Source organism: Varroa jacobsoni, unplaced genomic scaffold (assembly GCF_002532875.2).
Source record: "Varroa jacobsoni isolate VJ856 unplaced genomic scaffold, vjacob_1.0 scaffold_1461, whole genome shotgun sequence".
NCBI classification, from domain to species: Eukaryota; Metazoa; Arthropoda; class Arachnida; order Mesostigmata; family Varroidae; genus Varroa; species Varroa jacobsoni.
The window spans coordinates 233,560-252,302 of record NW_019214363.1 but is presented as its reverse complement, the minus strand read 5'-3'; the positions used below and the strand labels follow the sequence as shown (position 1 = coordinate 252,302).

Here is an 18,743-nt window from a genome sequence, read left to right as displayed (position 1 = left end):
TCGATGTTGTATGCATCATCGATATGCAGCCGTTGCAGGAATCGTTTAATCACAGCCAATTAGTGGAACACCTGATCAGGAACATCTGCGTGAGTTGATAATCGCGCGGTACGCAACAACCATATGACAAATGCACCGAAATGAAGACGAATCTTCACAGCAAACGTAACTTTCGACTACAGGACAAACTATTAGGGACAACAACTTTTATCCGCTTAGCTACGACTGTGGAGAATTTCGCAACTGTCGACTGCTACTAAATACCAGGACTCGATTTTGCCGTGGCCGACAAAAGAGGCCGCGCTAGAAGAAAGTGAAAAGTTTGTGGTTTGTTCTCTAGCAAATGCGAATGCAGTAACTCAGAAAAAGCTCAGTCATGCTTCGGTAACTGTGGATAATGCTAATCTGTCTATTGGCGATAACGTCAAGTTCTGGCCGGTCGAATAATCCGAAAGGATACACACTGCGTTTCAGTACGCGTATATCGGCTTATTAAGGCGCATTCGTCATGTATTCAGTTGGTCTGCAAAATTCGTCCTGACTGATATACGTGGTAGTTGCCCCTTTCATAGGAGCGGGGGTGGGTGGCAGGGCTAAGCAAAAGCACACGGGGGGTGATGCAGAGGGGGGCAAAGAAGCCGTCGAAGTACAAGCAGTTTTAACTGCTTGTACTTCGACGGCTGAGACGACGAGGACAAAAATGGCGTTAATTTGGTACTCCTTTTCGTCGATTCCTCAATTCATCGCTTACTTTAACACATATGCAGAACGAAAGATGAAGAGAACTATCGGAGCTGACACTGGGACGCATAACCTATATTGGCCTATATAGCTGCATGTCCATTATAGTCGTCAGCAGTTGCTCAGCCACCACCATTTTAATAACATTATTATTGTTACTGCTATTATTCCTATAATAATTTCCATCGTGTGCCGTTGCCAATACGCGAGTCTCGGCATGAAGTTAATCAGCCATTCAACGAAGGCGACGGAGTTTCATTGTGATCACCGCAACACCGGTATTCCGCTGAGGCCAATTAAGCCTATTAGAAATAGGTTTTTCGTTGGATATCAACACAAGTGAGTTATTATAATGTATCTCGATAGCTGTGGTTGCAATGATTACGATCGTCAACAAAAGCTCGTATTTTTACCCTTCTTTCTTTTCATTCATAATACAATTATAGTAAATAGACGTCGAGTCAACGTGGCTTACTGCAATACTTAGCAGAGCAGGAAGCACAGAGAGAGCGATGATTCGGAATCTCCGAATAACGGCACGTCGCGTAGCATCCTACCCGCGTGTATCGATCTACGGAGTCAAAAATCGCAGAGCTTGCTAACGGTCGAATCTGCTCAGACCTAGCCATACCAACTAACTGGACGTCTTGATCAGCTGCAGCAGAACTAATAGACACCGATAGTTACACGCTTGCAAATCATTTACTTTCGGGTTTCCACCGTTGTTCGCAGATATCACCGAAGCAGTCTCATCTGTCGACGCCGATATGAGTGACCGCATCGATAGATACTAGGTAACGAACGCTTGTTCTGATTCCTGTCTAGGCTTTTCTAGTTTCGCGGAGAAAATTCGCTACTTCAACGGATGCTCCCTCTGTAGGGACGAATTTTTTGCCGGCGACTCAAACGAGCGGTTTAGTCGGACTTTCGTCAGAGTCGAATGAAAGTTTTTCTTAGTTGGTCCCAGCTAAGGCCACGCTGTCATTACTATCATACGAAAGAAGAGCACTGAGCAGCGTCCACGTATGTTGAAGCAGGCAAAATTGCGAGGCACATACGCGATGAAGGCGAGTGAAATGGTGTCGAAGTGGGCCTATGCGCCCGATTAGCAGCCGCCGGACTCAGACAATGGATTAATCTAGCAGAGAACTGATCGGGCGCTTTTCTGACGAGCTCCGTCGACTGGTTAATGATGAAGCATGTTTGGTCGCTACATAAAGCTGTGCTGCGAGAGTGAATTATTCGAATAAATAAATCGGAAATAAAAGAAATGCATCGCTGATAACGATAGTAAACAGTGACAATTTTCCTGGCTATTGTGGGTCGTATTTAAGTGGCTGGGGTGAATAAACGAGAATCACGGGCGGACGTATAAATGTTCATTTACGATTGTTACAAATTGCTACTGTCAATAAAATTGCTGTTTTAATCGACAACTAATGGGACGGCACCGTTGGACCCGAACTAAACCAATGGATTGATGGCCGAAAGGGTCATTGCCCTAGGGCTGACCGTTCTATCCTATATACAATAGATCATCGCGGTTGTTATTATTACCATATTGTAGAGCATCATCATTCAGACTGTAGTCGATCTATTTAGTAGCCAGGTGCGGAAGTAGAAATTGAAGGCAGCTAAAGATACTTGGGAGAAAATTCGAACTAGAAATTGATGTTTACTAGGGTCGTGTTATTCAATATGATGATGGTGAAACATGAGGATATTTTTAGACACAGGGATCTTGTCAAATCTGTTACCAATCAGGAAATCTACGTTTTTATAGATACAGTGGTCAATTTGAATTCTCGGATGGAGATACTAGGTCTATACCACATCGATGGAGGAGGCAATTGCTATGTCAGTCTCGACTGCACTTATTAACGAAGAAGTTGACTAGTTAAGAAACGCAGGGGGCTCATCTCGCGAGGCCTTGTCTATTGCGTGAAATCTAAATGTGAGCGATCAACTCCTGGACGCGACATCAAGTTCAAGGCCCAGTTGTAAGAGTCAAAACAACAGGCGGGGAGTACTATGTTTCTTATTGTTGCTATTGCTAAAAGTTGTCGTTCAGAATCGCCGACAACAGGCCTTTGAAAAAATAGCTAGCCAAAGCAATCAGCAACTGGTTATTCGATTTGCCTCGGTGCGAGCCTGAATTGGCTCTTTTCTTAGCTTTCGCCGCTGTTTACGAGGTAGAAAGTCTATAGAGATTAACCTGGCGGCTGCACATCTCGTCAGGCCCCAACCAATCTCTGCCGTCGCTTCCGCCGGTTGATGATAAGCGCATTACCTCTACCAGATGGTGGACGACTGTATTAAGCACTTAGCCAGCGCTCGCGTATATATATTCTGCCACTTAAATCACCACTGTTACTAAGGGGGCGAATAGGATCCGCAATTTTAGGTTACCTGTATAAGCTTCTGCGCTATGCCATCGTATCACATGGCCCAGGGCATGCTCTGTATCGTCGGTTGCTGCTGGCTGGTTAGTGTGACAAAAAGCAATCGGTGTATGCACTAGAAACGCTTGTTAGGCTAACGCATAACAGCCTGTGGTGTTTGTGAGGGGCAATTACCATGACGTGGAATACCTCGAATAGAATGGCAAGACAGGAGATGAAAAGCGGATTGCTTACAATAAATATGGAGTAAAGTTAACGCCAGTCAATGCACTACGTTAAAATAGGCTGTATCTGCGCCACGATGACCGACAGGCAGAACTACAGACAGTCCCGATCGCCCACTAATCGTAACGGCCATCCTAAACCTTGACCTTGTGCTACTCTTATTAGAATATTGATCTATGTCGTCATAGCAGGAAGTGTTCTAATATTTTTGTTGATTTATGTTGTATATGCGTTTTCGGAGTAGTCGGAACTTGCCTCTGGATGAATAGATAGGCCATCTGCCCATCCCGTGATTTGCCCCTCTACTACGTTACCGATGTTCACAAAGCAATTTCCAAAGAAACGCCAACATTTCCACGTTAATGAACGACCGTAATTTCCTGAAAATATTTTTCTCACATTACAGGTTCGTTGTTCTGAATGGCAAATGCGTTGTAGACTATGACTCGAGCATTCAACAACGAGTATAGTGTTGTCTCGGTTCAGAAGGTTTCAATACCTAATGATGCTGATGAAGGCGAAAGTAATAATTATGGCGATATCCAATTTCTTGTCGTCGTGAATGACTCCTTACCTCGGAGTGCCCACGTGCACGATTCATCAGGCATGTGGGAGACGTTATCAGGACGGAATGTAACAGTCATTTAATAGGTCAACTTTAAAAGATAGAGGAAAGGACGAAAAAGGAAAGAAAAATTGTCACTTGAAGTGCTTATTTCTATCACTAATTTGATTAGGTCGAATAATAGGACGTTATCGCACAAATTGAAAAAGTGGCCTGCGTTCTTTTTATCGATGGGGTTACAAGGTAAGATAAATAGTTTTCGTTGTATTTCCAGTACTGGCTAAACCAGCCTTGCCATCCTCGACTCGTATCGCCGCTGATACTCAATATAGGGCAGTGCGAGTAATCGACCTCTTGCCTAAATCTAAAATAATAAATAAGCTATGGAAATCTGACCTGAAAAGATAATATACAATCAGAGAACATATCCGGATTTATCCACATCGACCTCAACAGTTGGTCATGGTGAAATATTGATGATGTTCATAATAATCTATTAAAATTAGGTTACTTCTGCTTAGAGTGGCTTTCGTAATATACGGAACAAGTCTAAGTTGGGAAGATTAATGTTTGAGGCCGAAAACGCTTTAACTTTGCATGTATAGACCCAATAATTAAGTTAATAATGTCTAACGAATAAGAGTAAGCTAAAAACAAATTTTACCACTTTTTTTGAAAGAAACTGGAAGAAAAAAATGATCTTCTCTCAAAATTTTATTGCGACACACTTTGACCACTTCCTACTGCGCTTTGCATATAATGCGGTTGCTGTTAGAGCTTTTATGATAACCACTTGCCTATTGAGTAAATAAAAGAACAATAGGCTTTACGAAAATGGATACATGAGAGCGCTGGGGAAGCGATCCTGAGTGTCTGCTGTTCAAAACTGCTCGGATTTCAATTGCATGACAAGTTCAGTCTGGAGGCACTTAGAGAAGTGCCTTTAAAGCCTATTATATATATTAAATAAGAAGGAGGTCGTTTGAAAGTAAATTCCTCACCTGCATCAGAGTGCGATCTCGGTGTTCTTTTCATGGTTCGGAAGGCTTAGGTGGCCGTTCGAGTGCTTGACGGTATCGCAGAAGCACCACGGCGGTAATGAAAGAATGTCAGAAGAGGCTTAAATCATGGCACGGGGCACTACCCGGGAAACACTACCAGAAGTCGCGAAAACAAAAAAGAATTCTACCGCTACATTAGCCGTACTAGCAAAGCGTAGCCGTAAAGTACTAGCAAAAAGTTACAGCATTGACTATTTTAGCGGTCTTCATTGACAAGATTCGGTGATTCGGATTATGAGCGTGACGTCAATAACAGGGGTTGTTTTTTTAAAAAATCCGCCAAGATCTAGTCTAACCTCAGCCTAAAAGGTCTGGATGCATGTCCAGTTCCGACAAATCTACGGCCGACTCTAATTTATCTCTGTACTTTTGCAGCCATCTAGATGAGCCCAGTCGTTTTCGACACTAAAACAATTTGATAATTTAATTCATTCATAGTACACAGTACAATAATAGTCTGTATTTCAAATGAATTACGTGATTGTTTATCTGCTAACTGCATACATTTTTTCGTAGTACCTAGTAGCGGAATTTCCGCTGGGGTTTCTCTATTATCACTGATTACTGCGGCTGTCTGGCGTTTGGCAGTGGGTTGATTAGTACGTCATTTGTTTTTTTTTGGTCACTGTTTGTATGGCTCTGTTTACATGTCGTCAATCCCCAGAGACCCCTTAAGCGGATACTATAGACAGTGACTTAACTGTTATCGGCACTTTTGAGACAGCTTGTGCCTTTGCATGCAAGGCATCTCGTTATTGCTTTGGTGCGGGGAGAATACGCAGACTTAACCAATAGTTTCGCTGATCCCTAACGGAAAAGTAAGCCGTGCAAGCCAGAGACGAACACGAAGTATCGAACTAGAAACATAAACTTTGAACATGACAACAAATACAATAGATCAATAGCGTACACAGTAGGGAAAAAAGCGTAATTTCATGAGACCATTCATACGACATCACCAAGAGTGAGTTTTTATTGGTTCGTCTAATAGAAAAAGCCAAACACTCCTTTCGGATAGAAAGCGGCAAATAAGAAAACAGTTTAGTCTTCACTTCTTATCTGCCATTCGATGGAGTTGTAAAACCGGCTAATGGGCCTATTCATCGAAGGACTAAGTTAACGAAAGCGTTGCGCACTAAACAAGTTATTACTGTCCTTGTGATTTAAAGATTGATCAATACAATGTGGCGTAACGTTCAGTAAAAGGCGTCGTGAAACACACTGATCGGCCAATACTGACCGAGTTACATATCGTGCCGCGATAACAAAACAAAGTAGATCCCAGCAATTTTTACTTCCGCTGTATTCTTCGAAGACTTTAATTTTCGACCGTTACTACCGCTAGACATGTGCTTGCTAGCTACGTAGAGCGTAACGGGGCCTTTTAAAAATCGGAAACGCAAACAACCTACGTATGATTTTGCGTTTTCTTCAGAAATCATCGAATCTATACGACGAAAACGGGTTCATAGTCAGTGTCGAAAAATACGACACGTACGGCGGGCGTTAACACGAGACAAAGCTGAAATAGGATCGATGATCGAAGTTGCAAAGAGGTTCTCAGGTGCCTTTATTTTGCGATTCGCGCCTCCACAATAATAGGTGTCGGCCGAAAAGAAAGGCATGGTTCGTTTTCATTGCGTAGTTCTATAGATAATGACAAAACATGGAAACAGTTTAATTTCGAAAGTAAATATGACTTCTAATTAAGACATCCTGTTATCTGTTCGCATGCGAGAGATTTACTTGTATGACTTCATTGGTTTACCATATGTTTCTCTCTCCCATTGAACGTGTCGGTAAGAAGTCGCAAAAAAAGTTGAGTACAAGAAGATGTCATCCATCTGTTGTCTAGCGCGAATCAGGCCGGACCTGGAAGTCCCGATAACTGTCGAAAATATCACATATATGAAACAGCCATTCATAATATTTAGGCCTTCCTATATAAGGCGGTACGATATGGGTGCCAAGTAAACCTGCTGCGCGGGAAAGAGTCTCACCGGTTTATTTGATCGTGTCATACCTAGGAGAAATGGACATAAATTCCCCTTTACCTACTCAACACAAAAGGCTTAATTGGACTTAGCTTCTAACATCTGGAATCATGAAAACCTTTGACTGTTTGTCGCCAGCCTTTCGTGTTCCAATCGACCTATCTGCAATGGCTATACTGTTAACGCATTAATGGCATCAGGTCACAACCATCACGTTGTTTATTCGATATATTTTTGTCTAAATTGTGCTTGTCGGCCATTTTCAGCTTACTCGATAGACAATGGAGCGTAATTGTCTTTTGTGTAGCCAAACACGTTCACTTGTGACCTACTAGAATGCTGGAATAGAATACTTTCATAGCAGACAATCATCATTTGCACCGATTTCATGCAGGCTGCAAATAATCCCCGCGTAGAAAAATTCAACTGGAACGGCTGTCATAATTGCAGAAAGCTCAGCCGATTGCCAATTAATGTCTAATCATTACGGATAAAAAAACTCTGCGAATGGTAGACCAGAACGTCCCTTGCCTCTTTTCATATATCTGACCTATATGTATGTATTTCGGGCATGTGCTTGTAATCCATACGTGTGGAGTTTGCCTACATTATATCTGCGCTAATATTCAACAATTTCTGTTGATCAGGTACAGGTTGAAATAACGATGGCTTCTGATCCGCCCATATTCGTTTGACCAATAGAAGGTAGCTACTTCTGAAGGTATAATAAATAAATGTTTTGAGTCTGATTCACGCCATAGAAGATACATTGAAGCTAGCTGGTAAGTGGTAGCTTGATTTTTCGTAGTTAGAAGAAATCAGCGTGGATCAATTGATAGAATCGTTGGCACTGTCTTTTGCCGGGCTTATTAACGCACACATTAACGAGCGCACAGGCAACTCCAATGAAAATAAGGCTATAAATTCTGTAAAAGTTTAGGTCTGAGAAACTTGGCACCTCATCGAGTTGTTGTTGAGAAGTGATAATTAATCACATGGCGTAATGATCGCCAAAATGTGGCTAACACACTGTAAAACTAAAGTACAATATAGGAACACTAATAGCGGCAAAATATTTATGGAGGCACCAGCTGTCCTGGCCGCCGGCGCAGGTAATCATCAAGCTTTTGTTCTGTTTTCAACGTTGTTTTTGCGGAAGCTCCCATTTCAAGTGTAACGTACTCTCAATAAGTAAGTTATAAGATAACTAGTTAGCTAGAACGTCCAGTCGTGACGCAACCGGTGGTGCGTAGATCTGGGTCAGCGCTAAAATATTAAACATTACTCCCATAGATTGCTCGCTCTATGCCGACAGGAAAAGCTAAGTTAGTGACGAAATGATTTGTTGCAGCCTCGTGGCAATTGATCATCATTAGAAGTTTTTTGAAGGCAGGGATCAAAAGAATATAGCCGTTATCCGTTCTGGCAGAGTCATTTCAAACGATCTCGCTTCGAGAGTCCAGTAAGGTATTAGTTGGCTCCCAGAACAGCTATTCGCTGCCGCTTCCACAGAAGGCTTTCTATATATATATATATATATATATATATATATATATATATGATATCGCAATTCATATTTTACATATCGCTATCGACACCCGTTTCGTTTGCTGCGTATATATATATATATATACATACAGGCAGCCATCCGAATCGTCGGCCCTATACCCTAGAACTCTTCGAAAGTTTTAAAAAGCAAGAGACGCTTGGAGCCTATCGAATTATAACGCCGCTGATTTTAAGAGACGCCACTCCGAATATTGATTGTTCAGTCCATATATTCCATGCGTTTTATCTAACGCCTATCTCGCCGGCGCTATATTCGGTACCAAGTCATAGCTTTAGTCGAAATTATCGATGTGATCTTTATAGCTATCGAAAAATAAGCGTATCTGTGTGTTGATAAATAGATTTTTTTGGCGCTTCTTCTACCATCAATAATTATAACGGTAGTGTACCTATTGGGCTGTTTCCAAATTAGATGAATGATCACGTTGCTGTTACAGATATTCAATTGGTGCTTATTTTTAGTACAGAACAACGATTTCGTTAAAGCGTCTGTGTTTAAGAAGCGTACCTACAACACCAGTACACGCAGTGATACGCTACCGTGAAGAAAATACGCTATATACACATTAGGGTAAATATATATATATTTACTTTAATGTTGTGTGACCGTATTTTTGTTCTCAGCTGTTACGAAAGCCAGCGCAGTTCGCGTTTTCTGACCGAATAACTCAATGCTAGAATATCAGTACATACCTACTTTTAGCGGCATGTTTGCTCAACTCACAATGCCTCCTGAAGGGAAGGAATCCTCAATAGGAGATGCTGATCTGGGGAACAGGAGGCAATTGAAGAAAGCCTTTTAGCAATCGTCCAGTTTGTACTAGGGTTGTCTGCATGCGGCTCCACTGAGCTCATATCCTCTAACAGTCGCCCAGCTAGAGTAGGATTAATAGGCATGATGTACATTTCTGTAAGGAGGACGGCATATTGAGTTGTTTGCTGTGCATAACAACATACAGCAAGTGTTGGCTGTTGAAGTACTAGTGGTACTCCTAATATTAATCCAGCAGATCGGAAGTCCTTCCAGTCGCTGATACTCTGCTTGCCTTTCGCCGCCTAATAGGCTCAAGGCATCCAAGTTACTCGCATCGTTAACTGTTCCATATTCGCCAAGATAATACCAGGGAATCCTATAAAGAAGCATCCTACGGAGCTGGAGAGCGGGGGGGGGGGGGTAGTAATGGGTGGTGTCTCTAGTCTGTAGCGGCCTAGGTTTGTGGATCGTTGCGAATGGCTTGGAGCTGGGACGGCCGCACTAGCAGTGAGGGTATCGAAATGGGCCTAAACCCAAAGAGAGAGGGGCCTCCAGAGAAGGGATGCTAGCGTTGAGCTATGCTAAGTGTAATTCAATCGAGTTCATATCACCTCCGCTGGTCGAAATTGTCGCCGGTGTGTAATGGTAAGCAACCGTATTTAAACGCATTCGTGCATACGGTACAGCATATACGTGCATCGTATACTGTAAATGTGTTATGGCAGAAGATCATTAGGGCAAAGATCCATTGAAAATATGATATCAAGCTTGGAACTAAAAAAATATGAGGATTGTGCGCAGTGTTACCGACCTCAATTTAGCGGGCGGTTGTTGATGGAAAACCTAGTTGCAAGACGAGATGGACACAGCATCTAAGTGATGGTTGAATTTCAGGACTGTTAAAGAAAGAAAACTTCATTCACTTACATTGGGTTAACTTCAATGGTCTTAAATGCTCACGCAGACAGCTACAAGTACAGGTTAATGACTCCTATGAACTAAATTACCTGATACGGGTCTTTTCTATCATTGTTATTATTACTCTAGCAAACAATAATTTATCACACGACATTCGACTGCCTACAAACAGAATGAACTCTATTGTACATTATCGTAGCTAGCTAACGATAACACTAATCAAACACACGCGTTCTCATTTGTTATTGGCTAGAGATTATCGTTTCATCTTGCGTTTATCGTCAGCACTACGTTGTTGATGATGCAGAACTCGCTCTTTAGGCACTGAAATATCTAAAATTGCCAAAATGGCCGACCTACTAAGTAGTCGAATCGTCGTTAACTACCGCGGGAGGCCTCTTCATGGCACACGGTATCCACCGCCGCGTGCGAGTGACGTCCTCCCTCACTGAGTCGTGGACTGCTAATCATTGTTCAAGGATCAATTACATCTGAACCCGACCTATAAAGACGTATACCCGCACACACTATTCTCAGTTAGAATACAGCCGGTCGGGCTTATTCTTTTCGTCGGCTGCAGTCGGAAGCACTTATACATGATCTTACTGGGACAGTTGTGGCGTTGATTTACTGAGCTTTAGGAACATCGGTGCAAAAAACAAGCAAAATAGACAGTATATAGACACTGAGTACTTGATTTAGGGATTAGTAGTATTGCTATTTCATAACTGATCACTCTGCTATTGATATCACGGCGGACCAACTTGTATTGAGTATTGTCATCAGGATTATTGTTTATCAGCAGCAAATATGAACCCCGATGTTGAAGTGGTTTTCAACAGGGAACAAGGTGTTCAATCCCTAGTTCAGATTCGGCGTATTCATAGTAGGTCGACTTACAGCCTGTACCGTATACAGAGCAAGGCAAAAGTCAGTGGACTTTATAAAAATGGTCACTTGACAACTTAGGAAATTTTATTCTACATGTGTACAACAGTAAAATCTAGTAAAAATAAGCGGAAATAAAATTGAAAAACAAAAGTAGAGACTGTCGATAGGCTTTTTTCATATTGCTAGCTTCATGTTGCCCTATTCCGTACATTGCGCTGCTAGCTCGAAATAGCACTGAGATAACGGAACGTTGAAATATTGATAGTATGCATTAAAGTATTAGTGCTAAAAGCAACTGCCCAGTGATTCAGCAGAGGTCTCTTATCTGGTGCTGATATGGGCCTTATAAGACTCAGCTGCTTGGGTTAGTTATGTTTTTGGAGGCATGGCATATAGAGCTGACAAAAATAAGAAATGAAAATAGCACATTAAATCAGTACGGACTCTTTTCTATGTGAAGATGAGGAAATGGTGTTATCTACACACTTCGAGACCGACATGATCTTTAATGTAATGTGGGGACCATATCTTTGAAGGTGTAAGAAAGCTGCTAATAATGTTTACTGGTAGTACGGACTGAGCCCGCGGAAATTAACTACAACAAAGTCAAATGTTCCAATGAAACAAGTTCTAGAAGAAAAACAACATGACCGTTTTGCCGATTCGTCTCTTCCTTGACTTGACCCAAGGAACTCTGCAATTTAGGGTTTGATCTGAAAGCTGTGGTTAGAAAATGATATCCACTGTATTTAGAAATATATAAGAAATATATAAGAGATGCGACCCTATGTTCCAGCTTAGAGACATACAGGATTAAGCTCTTACCCAAGCCCATGTATTTTAAGCTAGACCATTAAAGCGAAACTCAGATATAGCAAAGTAGAGTTAGTGTGTACCGCAATGTCCCTACTATGACTATCGGTTCCTATCCTTCACTATCCTTTATGAGCGTTAAAACAGTCGTATGACGCGCCACATTAGGCGTTGATAAGACTGAATCTGCGAGGCCAGATGGTGTTCTTCGTTCCTCGATTACGAATCGGCCGTCCATCAACGGTACCCGATTGGCAGAAGTGAGGGGGTGTAGTTTAGCAGCCCATTAAACTCTCAATGGCTGAGAATGATATTGGAGAAAGAAAATGTTCAGGCAGCTACCCCGCTGCCAAAAGCCATCTCTCGTCACAGCCTTAAAGAATGCCCTGTGTAGCAACGTTTATTTTCGCTCACCTTCTTACTGAAAGTATTTTTAAAGACCGTTCCGGCCCTTCGTTGTTCCTTATCGGTCCCCCGATAAGCACCGAAAGGCCCAGCTAACGACGGCTGGTGTGAGCGGACGATTTTTCCGCCTCCGGTTCGGAACGTACTTGCGGCTCTCATCCATTGACCAAAAGATCCTAATAAACTAAATTCACATAACAATCGAACAGTGTTGCGTTGCTGGATGAGCTGCGGTGGCGAGACACTATGGCGCAGTGCAACGTTTGATATACTTCGTGTACGCTTATTAAGATACGATAAATGACTGAAGCTGACATTTAGCTCAGGCAATATCTCATTATCTGGTCTAATCCATAGTAGTCAAAATGTGGTTCCTAAGAAAACATGATGATATAATCAGGTATGTACGGCCCACTATCGATGGAATAATATAAGCTTTGTGTAGTATGACGGAATTAAGCCAAGCGTTTTGCAAGTTTAATGCCGTTCCGCATAGCGAAATATATAGATATACATGACTATATATAGAAAACTAGACGTAAACCTTTCCAGTTACGATCTTAATCTGTGCCGACATGATCTTCACGGCCGCTGTGAAGGAGTTTTTAATGAACATAATCACGTTCATTGAAAATGGCAACTTTGCAATTTATATGTGTGTAATATTATGTTTTGGACCTACGACGCTCCCTGGAATAGTAAAAAAAGGCTTTTAATAACAATTATAATAACAAGCATACACTGACACGCCTTTGATCAGTACGGTGTTTGCTAATGTTAGGGATGATTCAGGTTCGAACCTGGGCATAGACACACGGTTCGTTTCAGCTGGGAATTAGTCGTCTGATGGAATAGCTAATGGCGATACTTGACGAAGACTCGACATATACAAATTGATATGATCCATAGATAAGCTTTATGATGAAGCTTTATTTTTTTTTATCACTCCACGTTAACCGTGTTGAACGTTTACTGTGACGCCTCGCTTCCGCCTAAGGTACGCTGACATTTATTTTATTACCACCGCAGCGATCAGCTAAATTTGATTAGTGAAACAGTAGCTTAATCGATGAAATGCATACTTACATAACGCTACAATCAAATACAGATAAGCAAGTATTTTATGCGTTGTATCTGATAGGCCTCGTTCTGTACTGCCGTTTCACAGTACAGATTCTTATGGAATGTCGAACTTGGTGCCCGCGCAACGAGGCCAGAAAGTAGTATCTATTTCCGCTATTTTGCCCGTTGCCGACGAATCGCTTCCCCTACCGATGGCTCGAGTGGCACGCGTACGTCGTGCCTCATGTCGAATGGGTTTCGTTTCTACAAAAAAAGAAACAACTATCTGGATATCTTACCAACTAGCTTGTCACAACAGGACAGTTGTCGTTGTTCGAGAGATACGCAAATAAGGTATTCCCGTCCAGAGTACGCTGTTAGTGCTTACCAGCTACGGTCAACTGTTTTCAATGCTGCTGGGTGTTTACTGTTGTTATTACCGCCGATGTGAAGATCATCATTTAGCGAAGACTACGGTGCCAAGGTTGAGCAACTACGTCGTCGCTGCTGCCATTATTAGCATCGCTGCTAGTGTCAAAATAATTCGCTTCAGCCATGCACCTGCCTATCGCAGCGGCAGCCAAATCGACGTTGCTGACCCCAATACACGAGTTTCTGTACAAGAAAAGCGGTGCGTAAAACGTAAGCGAGCACGTTCCAAGCAGTCGAGTGAAGAATTACGTAGAGTAAAATCTAGGAAGCGGGCGACTCACACGGTAGCTTCTGTTTTGTCTTGCTTTGCGAAGGGACGTTGTAGCGCGTTGGTCAGTGTCAACAAATCGGTTTGTCTAATTGTGGTAACATGGTAAGATATATTTATAAAGGCGATTTATAGCTGGTCACCGTTGCTGGCAATTGCGGTGGGAGTAGAGCAATGGTGCGCGACTCGCGGTAGTAGTTAGTTCAAACAGGCTCGTCGACGGCGTACCGTAAACTTCGTCGCATACTAAACTCAGAACAAGTGAGGCGGCCTAGGTTCGAAACCGGGCGTGAACACATTGTGTTTTTACCGAAAGCGGCCGTCCGAAGTTTGTCAGCTGTTTGTTACAAAGCGCGCTTTACACTGCGCACAACTAACAATTAGACATGTACGAACAGTTTTCAACTATTCGATCGATAATGGTACCCTGTAGCAATAACTAGTCATCTTAATTCACAAATGTAGAAGATGCACCAGCCTGAAAGAGTTAGTTTAATATTTGCCTTAGTCTCGAACTCATCGTTGTTACGTCGTACGTGATCCTCGTTATCATCATAATTAGTTAAAAAAAAAAAGTTGACCTATATAGGGCATAGCCTATATACGAATGTCCAGCCTTTCTGTGTTGTCGTCGTGGAAGCGAAGCTAATGCTTCCACTTTAATCAGGTACTATGGAAAAGGCGAGCACCTAGAAGCGCTCGATTGTTACGTAAACCTCACTCTCATCAGTGTCTCCGGCTATTATGATCTTGTTCTGTTTAAATACACCGTAAACAGCCTTCGTGCTCGGTATCACCCTGACCTCGTTGTGGCCACAATGTCAGCAGCGGGCAACGTCCCTCTGGCACACTTGTGAAGCTATAGCAGCAAGATATTTCGCGACGCTCTCGTAAAAATGTTTACATACAATCGCAGTGCCCAGGTGTCATCGTCCTGGTGGACATTATCGAAGCTCAACCCTGGAGGGTCAGTCCATATTAACTTAGCCGACGTGATTTATACGACACTGTCTTATTATTATTATTATTATTAAAGTTGTTGCGACAACAGAAAAAGAGTGGGCCATCCAGAAATAAATTTAAGTAACCAAGAGATCCTCCCGGTCGTTGCCGAGAAAACGGTGTTTGCTGTACCTGCCTTGTACCTCAGTAACGAATTTTGAGGTATTCTGAGGAATTATCAGTAAGGTGAGATTTGTATTGTACGGTGGTTTCTCTCTTCCCAATAGGTTATGTTACGGTGACCGGCACATTCGATGACCTACTACGGTTAGACAACCGTCGACGAGACAGGTCGCATATAGTGTCCGCAACAGCCAAAGCGATTACCAAACAATCGATTTATTCACCACTAGTTTAGTCGCAAGTTGGTAGTAAAGTTCCTGTCAAAAGTTTATTCAATCATCAAGTGAGCGACACACGACGCAGGGCGACGCCAGTGTTGGACAATAAAAAGAATCCGTAAGCTGAAGCGCAGTACCACTAACGGCAGGCGGGCAAACGAAGTCAAGGTACATGGGATTTTATACAGCCAAATTGTTTAAGCTAAGGGTGTCGGCTAGCCGCAGGCTTAGCTTCTCTTAAGATAGATATGAATGTTATTCTTATTAAAGTACGCCTCACAAATTACCTACGAAAAGTATGACAATCGAGTTCACGAACACCGAATTGGCCGGCGTTGTACGTTTTTGTATTGGCAAAATCCGTTGAATTGACTGTTTTTGATTAAAGTTTTGACACGTCTCACCACATGTTGCCATTATACTTGCCAGCTATATATACATAACAAATTTCATCATACTGTTCGCAACGTATTGTATATACAATATATATATATATATGAAAAAGTTTTGTTTTCGACTATGTTTGCTTTTGACTTCTATATACTCAAAGTGGGCGAAGAGTGCACCAGTTTCATCGCACACAGATGTAATCGTCATCATCACCACCGCCGGCATGAAAAGCTGACGAAATCGATGGTCGAAAGCAGTTTGAAAAAGGTTCGGCTATAGAAATCGTGGCCTGCTTAGCAATTATAGTGGCACTTAACAGCAGAGAGGTTCTTCGGCAAAGTCGGTTTGTGTGATTGAAAGGGGCAAGATCTTATTGCAGTAACGCGGAGCATCTGTTCTCGGCCTTTGGCAGTCCTCATTCTCGTACAATAGATGTCAAGTTGATAGCGCTTGAGAAGGAGCCGAGTATCTCTTCACTCCAGATGAAATCAGCATAAGGGCTATGAGAGAAACGCGGCCGGCCATGTATAGGAGACAAAATGGGAGCTTGAAATCAAGCTACTACTAGAAGCGTTCATCGGTAAGTGGAAAAGCCATTGGACCGCTGCCGTTGCTGCCGAGGTCGATGTGGGGATCCCGTTAGTATCACAAGCGCATCGCTCAATGCCCGCATTTGTGCAGAGGAGCGGGCGACAGTTTACGGCGGCTAAGGCTTGCTGGGTTCCCTTTAATGGCATTCCGGTCGTGTATTATATGCCCCCGAGGACTGAGCGACTGACCGCGTCTGAGAGCTTTCTTTTTCGCGCCATCAGCGCGCGCCAAGGCGTCCGCGTTCCTCAACCTACACAAGAGTGTAATACCCTAATTGGGTCTGAGAAGAGCAAAACAAGCAGGATAAGGACATATAACAATTAGTACTGCCAGAACTTTCGCTGTCGCTGTATATAGCTTTTGTCCTATTTGGTTGCTTCTGTCCCCGACTGATCGACATGTAGTCCTCAGAGGATCGGGAGAAGCATATGCCGCCAGCGCCACTGCCGCTTCTTTTTACCCGGAGTACCGGACAACGTTGTGTGCAGCAAGTTCCGTTAACCGTTTTCGGCATCCTGATACTGGTTTCAACTTCTCAGGTCGAGATTCCAGTTGCTTAGAGGATCCGAATAACTAACGGCTGTGAGCCTGGTTCTGTCGCGGAGGAGAAGATTAATCTTGATAAAGAATTAGACTAAGGTCTCTCTGGCAACAACTTAGATACGCCCTTTAGAAAGAGATAAGCATTAAACTGTGCTTTGCTTTTTTAAATGGAAATTTGTATGACAGTGCCCACTATTGAGAATGACGGGAACAGCAGCGACAACAACAATAATAACAGAAACGAGTACAACAACAGCAGCAGCAACAGCCAGCGAAATGTTTTATCAGCCATATTTGCAACTATGGCTCACCTCAGAGCTTTGACCGCACTTTTCGCTGCCTCCAGCATACCCCCTTGTTGTCAGCCACCAAAAGAATCACGCCGCTAAACGCAAATGAATAATACAATACGAAACTGCCTATGGATAACCATTGTTAAGTTGCAAAAAAATTGATTACAATAGACGACGTTTACGGGCGCCGTAGAGATAAACTGAGATAACCAATGGAAAAAAAATACGGCACGAATATTTCGTTCGGTTTTCATATACAGTTTGTCTAGCATGATAAGTACAACTGTGAATATGCTACGAGTGTGTGTGCATTGCTACCTTTTCTGACGAAGAAATGATGTAGGCAATAGGCCTTTGCTTGTTGTATGACTGCTTTTCCTTCTTTCCGAACTACTCTACCCGCGTCCAATGGTCAGCGTTGCTGCTACATATACTTCGTTTGGCCACTTCGGAGAGACGAAGCTAATTTCAGGACTTTGGGATGAGAAACGAAGTGAAAGCAAGGCCCGGCTGCCACCTCCTACAACCCTAGTGTCCGGATTGGCTACGTCGCATTTGTGGCCGCTGTTCGAGTGTCTGATGGTTGCTAAATACGGTTTCGTCTGATTCGAGTCAAGGAATACTCCCATACGGCTCTCCTATACGAGCGGTTTCCTCACGAGGGATGAAACATGATCGTACTGGCACGGTTTGTTGGAGTGGAAGAGAAAAGGAAGTACTGGGGGCACTGGAAATTGGATGATGACGCCGAGCTGCCATATTATCGCTGGTATCGGTCACTATACAGCAGATCAACAAATGGAAAATATATGCTAGCAGCCCGTATCTAAGCTAGATTTAGTAAAACGAGAGTTGGTTGGATGGGGCCAGCTCCAAGTCATAGGAGCTCACGTTGACTCAGCAAATGAGCAGCCTAGAGGAACTTTCATGAGCGGTCAATAGGAGCTATCACATCTTTGTAGCATTGCAATGTTTGTAAAGTATTGGACGTACAATCCTGTGTAAATATGACAAACAAAAAAACTTATTCTTTGAACATACAGTTGTAAGCAAAAGCACCTGTAGGGCAGAGTCGTTTTTAAATAAAGCAGTTACATGTTTTAAAAATACAAAGCAACACTCAAATAATCTCTAAACAAGCCATCATATAAGAAACTGGTCGTTCATTAATTATGTTCCATAGATCATACCTTTAAACATATTTGCGCGTACTGATGTTTTATCGTCCTTCTAAAAACAGTAACTGTGTTGAGTTTTCAGAAGTTTAAAAGCACAATCCTCGAGCGAAGCCCGTATCTTGATTTCAGATCAATCGCTTCGTTATTTCCGAGATATTTATCTCATTATATAAAAGGAGGAATTCCGTGGGCATTTCGACCAGCAGAAGATTTTAGACGTGGTCAACAATCTGTGGTGGACGTCTTGCCCCTATAGAGATGTAGTATACGATCCTCTGTTGTGATTTGGTTCAGAGAAAGACACT

The 18,743-nt window shown here is 42.6% G+C and overlaps 1 protein-coding gene and 1 long non-coding RNA gene across 2 annotated transcripts in view; one reads left to right on the top strand and one right to left on the bottom strand.

The window, feature by feature from the left end:
- Positions 1 to 18,743, top strand: part of pico (ras-associated and pleckstrin homology domains-containing protein pico) — a 178,274-nt gene that overhangs the window by 9,578 nt on the left and 149,953 nt on the right. The gene's annotated exons all lie outside the window — the stretch shown is intronic.
- LOC147752144 (uncharacterized) overlaps positions 2,455 to 18,743 on the bottom strand; it is an 81,126-nt gene continuing 64,837 nt past the window's right edge. Inside the window, exons 2-3 of the long non-coding RNA XR_015314911.1 lie at positions 4,935 to 5,087; positions 2,455 to 3,748 (exon numbers count right to left, since the gene is read on the bottom strand). This is a non-coding gene — a long non-coding RNA (uncharacterized LOC147752144). The remainder of the gene's footprint in view (positions 3,749 to 4,934; positions 5,088 to 18,743) is intronic.